The following is a 7,595-nucleotide window of genomic DNA, read 5'->3' as shown; positions in this document are numbered from 1 at the left end:
CTCGAATGCGTACGTTTGTAAGGTACAAACAATGCACGTGAAGCTATAGCTGGAAACGTCGATATTTTAGCTTCTACGTACATGCTTGATGCGAATGGCAATATCATGTATTTTACCTCAACTGCTTCCATATCCTATTATTAGATTCAAATTCCTATTATAGGGTCCAACCATAGCTCCGGGGTCTCATAGGGTTGCATTTAAAACAAATGGTTTTGTTTGCAACACTTTATTTAGAACATGTGTTTTTAAGTTGTATAATTATGCCATAAATGCGTATAAATACTTTCCAAAAACATGCTGTATGAGCCTACGGACGAAGATTACCGACGATATAGCCGACGTATACGATATGAGGGGGTTGGGACGCTCGAAATAGTCGTTTCAACAGCTACAGTAGCATTCGTAGATAGACCAGGGGTGTCAAACATACGGCCGGCCAGAACATTTCGGTCAGCCCCCGATGTCATTATGAGTAAATTGATTTTTTTTAATAACTAGCACATTTATAACTGAAGTTGAGTACTTTGACGTAAATAATCCCACAAGACAGAAAATGACGAACATGTAGAATGTTCATAGGCCACGTTATAACCATTAGTAGACGAGCGAGGTAGTGTAATCGTGATGCGTCTGGCTTCTTGCGTCGTGGGTTCAAGACGGCCGGATCAGACCAAAGATTCAAAAACTGGTTTCCGCCGCTATCCTGTTTGGCGCTCAGCATCGACGGGTAGCATGGGGGAGAAAAGGGGGCACGGATTAGAGGACCTTACGGCCGTATCGCATCTCCGTCGGCAAAGTATCTAGATGGTCCAGGCGAAAAATAATATCAGGTCTCTTTCTCTCTCCGTTGAGCTCTCACTCAAATAGCCACCAGGAAAACGTCAATGACATTGACACTATGTTCAGAAAGGCAAAAAAGTGCACATTCAGTTTATAGTTTTCTGGAAATATTAACCAAATAAAACTCCTACGCCCGAGTTTACAATATCTCTTGTATTCTCCGCCACGAATATGCAGGGCCAACGAGGCATCACGATAGGAACAAAGAAAAGCATATAAATTTCCACCTTATATTGTTGTCAGAGCCACCGTTGTATAGTAGTTTATAACTGTATTCAATCGGCCAATCATAGTATTTTGGTCAATTTCATTGTTTGCAAATAACGACGCTGCTCGAATAGAGCCCCCGTGATCCGTGATATAATACATAGATATCATACTATTTTGCATGGCGTTTGATAATGAAGCATTCCAATGAAAAACAAAGGTATGGATTCGTAACATATTGAAATAATTTGACTGATCCGTCCCGCGACCGATCAAAACTTTGGAATCCGGCCCACAACCCAAGTTGATTTTGTCACCGCTGATATAGATCATTGGTACGGAATAAATGTTCTGATGATGATTACCGCCGTCCTTAAAAATGCTACTAGATTATGTAGTCTTGGTCAAAGATAGTTTTGTTCCGTATATGACAGGGGTTGGAAGCCTATTTCGTCAAAGGAGCTATATTTACCAGATGTGGTACCGATGGATCAAAAATTGCAACATGATCTCTGGCCCTCAAACCGTCAGCCGAGAAAAGCGGATCTTTTGCTGTCTCAACACTTCGATACAAGTTCTAACTATCGCACACATTTACATGGATATCTTCATTTTCAAAAAATATTTATAAACGTTTAAAATTTGTTGCTCGAACGTGTCATCGCTCCCCACCCGGTGGGTCCAATGGCACACGACCCTGAGACCTATGAGACATACGCTCAAAACTCAAATTTTTAAACTTGTTTTGTTGTGTGGGCTACTATAATCTATAAGCTACAGCATGTCAATGAAGAATGTTTTGTCGCCACCGACAAGAATAGAAAAAATTATATCAATTCAAATATTGGGATAAAATCACGTTTTGATTTCCGCCGAAACTTTCAAAATTAATAGGCCTACCACCTACATATTACCGGAAAATCTACATTTTGACTTTCAAATACCTCGTAATAGCGATAAAACACCACAGGTGACTATGATTTACAGCCTAAGCATGTATCTGTTGTTAAGGGATTAATTGGTCCAACTATTTTGCTTGATTTGGCTATGGCTAGGTCCCCCACCCTATAAATATTGTAATCGAATTGAAAATAGTTCACTGGAGGATGGTGTTAACTCAAAAAATATGTGCCATTATATACCCTGATACCAGCCTTATAATTCACATCAAAAATTATTGCGAGTTTTTTAGTCTGGAAGGTGATATAGGTGTATATGTCGATCCAAATTTACTTTGCACCCCTAAAACACAAATCATTTGTCACAGACCGCATAACTCACACAGGTCGAAGTTTTTTGCATGCGCGGAAAGATTCTGCCAGCATGCCATTGTAGACAAAGTCGCGTACTGTAATAATGGCATCATCACAGAGAATTTTTAAAGTATTTTCGGTCCCAGTGTTTCATCGGTACCACATCTCCCCTACTTCGTTTCCATGCACGGCCGACGTACAGCCGAAAGGCCATGTCGCATGCGTTGTACATGTCGGCCGTGTTTCCATGACAAGGCGTAATCCGACCGTGACTTGGCCGAACTAGGTGGGCGAAGCCCGATAGCGATGATGTTTTTGGCTAAGTTACTCAGTAATATTTTCATAATAATCACAAGATTGCGATAAATGACTCGGTAGGAATGAGCCGGGATGACTTGTAGCGGTCATTCAATCAAACAACCCGCTTTGACTGAACACGCGGGCCTAAATCCATCCAACATGTAAAATGGTCATGATGAACCACTTGCTTAAAACTAACAGAAGATAAAATAAGATGGAAAAAAGATGAAAATTACGTGGCATATCCTAGTCAGACATGGGGTGCTTACTTCGTGAATGTAATCGATTGCGATTACGATTACTTCTGAATGACGCGATTGGGATTACGATTACGATTACAACAAAATCAGGAAGTACTCGATTACGATTACGATTAGACATTGAAAAAGTATTCACGATTACTCTCGATTACATTTATTTTGCATCTTAAAAGTTATATTGGAAGACAATATATGGATTGCGCTGAGGGGCCTAATGTGATGACAACTTAATTCAATAAAAGTTGCGACATTTGTTGGTTACGTCATAAAGTAGTCATTGCCCATTTTATAGAGGATGATTTATCACACCCTACGATTTGCATTCTTGCTAGGTCACAACTGCTGCACCCCAAATTTTCTAATAGGGTGGGGAGCGAGCTAGAAGGGGCTCAAAAGTATTTCCTAAACCAACACAAATTGTAGACTATTTTCAAGATATTTCATGAACTTGAAAATTGTCTACGAGCATCGCGATTTGAATGTCTCTAAATAGCTTGATTTTGAAATACATACGTCTCCTCCTCAAGAAAAAAGCATGCATAATTTATAGTAGCAGGCATTTAGATGCCAGTCAATACCGCGCCACGACACACCAAAAGACATATGCAGTTTCGGCCAACATGCGAATCCACGAAGTGTGCTACTAATGAGAGACATTGGCCGAAACTTGACGTATGTGTCCATTGTCAAGAGTTGCGCTGGGTGGGCGAGATTAAGAGTCGGGTCCTTTCACTTCAACCCCACAATGCAAATGCCACCCGGGCACCCACAGAGCGTCTCACGCAACTATTTCTTTTAGTCTGCTACCAGTGGCGCTCGTGATAATATCGGATGGTGGGGCAAGGGGTGTACGCGATTTTAATTGTCTAAATGACGTCACAATAGTGTATTCCGACATGAAAATGTGACTTCGCGGGGGTCACACACAGTTTGTATGGGGTATATACATTAAGCATGGTAAACAAGACTTACGTATTTCAAATTATTCGAAAGAAAATATCAAGTACAGTAGTAGTTAGATAAATGTGCATTTGGCGCCCGAACACGATTTAACTTAAACAAACAAGAATTTTAATATAATAAGTATTGAAAGATATAGCTCATTCTCAGTTTTGCAGCAATACTCGAGGGGAATTCCCTTCTGACTGTGCGGCAATCAAAAAGGGGGAATAATTGACGCTGGAGAGAAAAAGAATAAACTAAGAATCTCGATTGACCTTTGTACTCTGGCCAGACACGAAGCTTGGGATATGATTTATGCTAATTCATTGTAATTTTACTGTATTTTTCCACGATCTAGAGCTGACTTTGGTCGTACACGATTGGGCTTGGTAATAGCCGCCTGCCCTGACCCATCGGTCCGTGGTCAACCCAAGGACGGGTCTTGAGAATAATTGCCCGTCAAATCCACTGGATGATTTGTCGTTCCGCGGTTGATTAAATTTCGTGTACGGTGGGTCATAGGAATAATTGTCGGTCGTGACGTCAGTATAGTTTTCTTCTAATCCATGAGATCCTGGTGCGTGTTTTAGGTGTCAATGCGTGTAGTAGAAATTTGTATTAGGCGCCCAGACATAGATTAACTTAAATAAAGTAACATTATGAATATAATAAGTAATTAAACAAATAGCTGATCCTCATTTTTGCTCGCATCAACGCTCCCGGTATTACGTACCTAGTAATCGGTGCAAGCAACGACTGTAGCTGTTCCATACCCATACCGCGTTCTATCGTCTTCATAAGGACAGACAGACCCAACCAAACAATGTATTTATGATGAGTTCTTTTTACTGCTTCACGTCTGGTCAAGCGTAATCATGCCGGTGTCTGTATATGATATACAATTGACCGCAGGGATAATAATTTTGTATGCTGTACATGATGTACAACTTGAATCGATCAGGTGGCGAAATAATGCTTTACCCGTCTGTACGATATATATCGATCGCGAGCTCACCGTGCACTTGTCGTTCGAGAGCGACTAATTTCGCTATAGACAATCAGTTGTGTTCGCGTGTGCCGTAACATATCCTCAACACTTGTTATGCTAACACCTCCACGCATATTTACAATATCATACTAAGGGTATATTGCCTCGGCAGCCACGCAATGTCGTTCGAATTCGACTAATTTCGCTACAGACAATCAGCTGAGTTCGCGTGTACCGTAACATATCGTTAATACATGTTACGCCAACACCTCCAAACATATTTGCAATATCGTACTAAGGATATATTGATTCGGCGGAGTGTTACCGTCAGAGAATTGCTGTGTCGCCCTTTCGAGCCTCGCATTTACCGTTCGAACTCTGAAACTACGAGTACGATGTCAGATTCAGTTATATAGTGACGAATCGGGATAGCTCGCTTCATCGGGGATCAGTGGACTTACCTTATTTTGCTGAAACGCGCTCAGTTTCCGTGGTGCAATAATGGGGATGAATTGTGCCAGATCATATGTGATGCGATCTAGCCTGCTTTCGGCGATGTGTAAAGATGAGTGAGAGATTTCGAAATCTGACTCCGCCCCGACTCTGGTTGCCAAATGAAAGTCCAAAAAATCCGGCTGGCACGTAAAGTCCTGTTATTTCACATGTTGTGAGGGCAAAATACAGCATAAATCCGACTCTCATGGCCATTTGGCTGCATCCAGTCCGGCGATAGCTCGCTTCACCGGCGATCAGCTGACTGACCTTATTTTGCTCGGTTTCGGTGGTGTAATAATGGGGGGGATGAATTGTGACAGATCATACGTGATGCAATCTAGTCTACCTTCGGTGAGGTCTAAAGATGAGTGAGATATTTCGAAATCCGAATCCACCCGCCCCCCGACTCAGGCGGCCAATTTGGGGTTAATCACGGCCGGTACGTAAAGTCCTGTTACTTCCACATATAGCGAGCGCAAATTAGAGCATAAATCTGACTCTCCAGGCCACTTGACCGTATCCAGCCCTGGCTTCGCTAAAAACCGATGAAATTCGAGGTCTGGACACGTTTAAGTGACCACCACCCCCTTCCAGGCACGATAGTTCTACTATCTTTACACGATATGGAGATGACGTTGCATATTCATTTGCGTACAGCGAAACCTTGTATCGACCCATTGGCGGAATTATGTTCAACTATACAGGTGTTATTAGTGCAATCAGGTTTAGCACCACAAGAAGTATATTAGCAAAATCCTATCCACCACAAAACGATAATACCTTCACCCTACCAACAAACAAACAAGACAAACTTGTCGTTCGAATACTTTTAATTTCGATGCGGTGTGATGTACGCAAATCAGCTGTGATCAATCGAGCGTGACACAATCGATGTCAGTCATCAATCCGCCTGTTTGACAAAACTCGCGTTTTCGGGAGGGTTGACAGCAACACAATGCGATCCATTTGATGTCCCGATCGACCCTCCTATTTTTAGGGTTACCATACGGCCTCATTTACGGGAGCATATGTTCTCCTTTTCCCAGATATGTCACCCCTTCGCCCAAATGTACTCTCTTTCTGTCAATTTGTCCTCCTTGTTAGCTTAACATATCCAAAAAACACCACGAGTAACGCAAAATGTGGGCCTAGATTACGAAAGTCGGGTATTTAGGTAGCCAAATCGGAAAAATGACACTATGATGGTATTGTGCAGGCTATTACGTGGATACGAGGGCCTGTGTAAACATGTGAATAGTAAAAGCGACCCAAAGTACCGTTATACGAAAAAGATCGAGCGCACTCGACCATTCCCTGTCGGGGTATACCCACCTTAGAACAGCCAAATGATCCAATGTCGTACCGAGAATAGCCGGGGTGGTGGTACATCATTCTCACAAGATGTACTTTGGAACGTGTGTGAAATCGACATCGTGCGTTACTCGACTGAAGCAAGTCGCCACTGCAATCCCTCTCTGTGTATACACAACGTGCTAGGTACTGCAGATCCAGACGAGACTACGCATTCTGGCGAGGTTATCGAGATAGCTGGAGCGCTTTACAACACATGCTAAATTTACTTCAAACAGAAGGACAAAATATAGCTTTGGAGTACTCAAGTAGTTTTAAAGAAATGTCGGTATCGTGAAATCGCATTTCTATCCTAACTATAAAAAGAGTAGGTCCCCATAAAACTGTCGAGCTCATAGCACGTTGGTGACTGTGATAGTACAAGGAGACAAAACTGACTCGAGTACCTCAGAAATAGTGACTGTATACTTCGTTGCTGACCACGCGCCTGCTTATTCACACCGACTGATCGGCGTAGTAAGCAAGTGCGCCCCCGTCATCTTCTTATTACTCAAATAATTTTACAATGAATATACACGAAATCCATTCTAATTTGTCGGTAGTGTTATCAACACAAAAGACACAGTTACACAAGTCTCGCAAAAAGGCGTTGATGCACTACAATCGTTTTATCACCACTATTTAACTCATAGCTCGATCGCACGACTGACGTTTCCGCAGATCAATTTTTGACGTTTGATCAACTCTTGCCTGGTTATGGGGTTTCTAATCACAGGACGATTGAGATTCGGGTGTGTCTTTTCGATACGTTGCGCAAACTCGATACCTTTCGTTCGGATTACGTATTCGCACTGCGGAAACCATTTAGCATGCTCTGTCCAAGCCTAGTCTTCCCGGTCCCAACGAAGCCCCCCGTCACAGTAAAAGCATTTGGTTCTGTCCGAATCAATGTAGTAAAACCCCGCTTTGCTAACTGTTCAACACTAGCCCTAATTT

Source organism: Botryllus schlosseri, chromosome 12 (assembly GCF_051294905.1).
Source record: "Botryllus schlosseri isolate E-star chromosome 12, Bs_hap1, whole genome shotgun sequence".
NCBI classification, from domain to species: Eukaryota; Metazoa; Chordata; class Ascidiacea; order Stolidobranchia; family Styelidae; genus Botryllus; species Botryllus schlosseri.
This window is presented reverse-complemented; position numbering follows the sequence as displayed.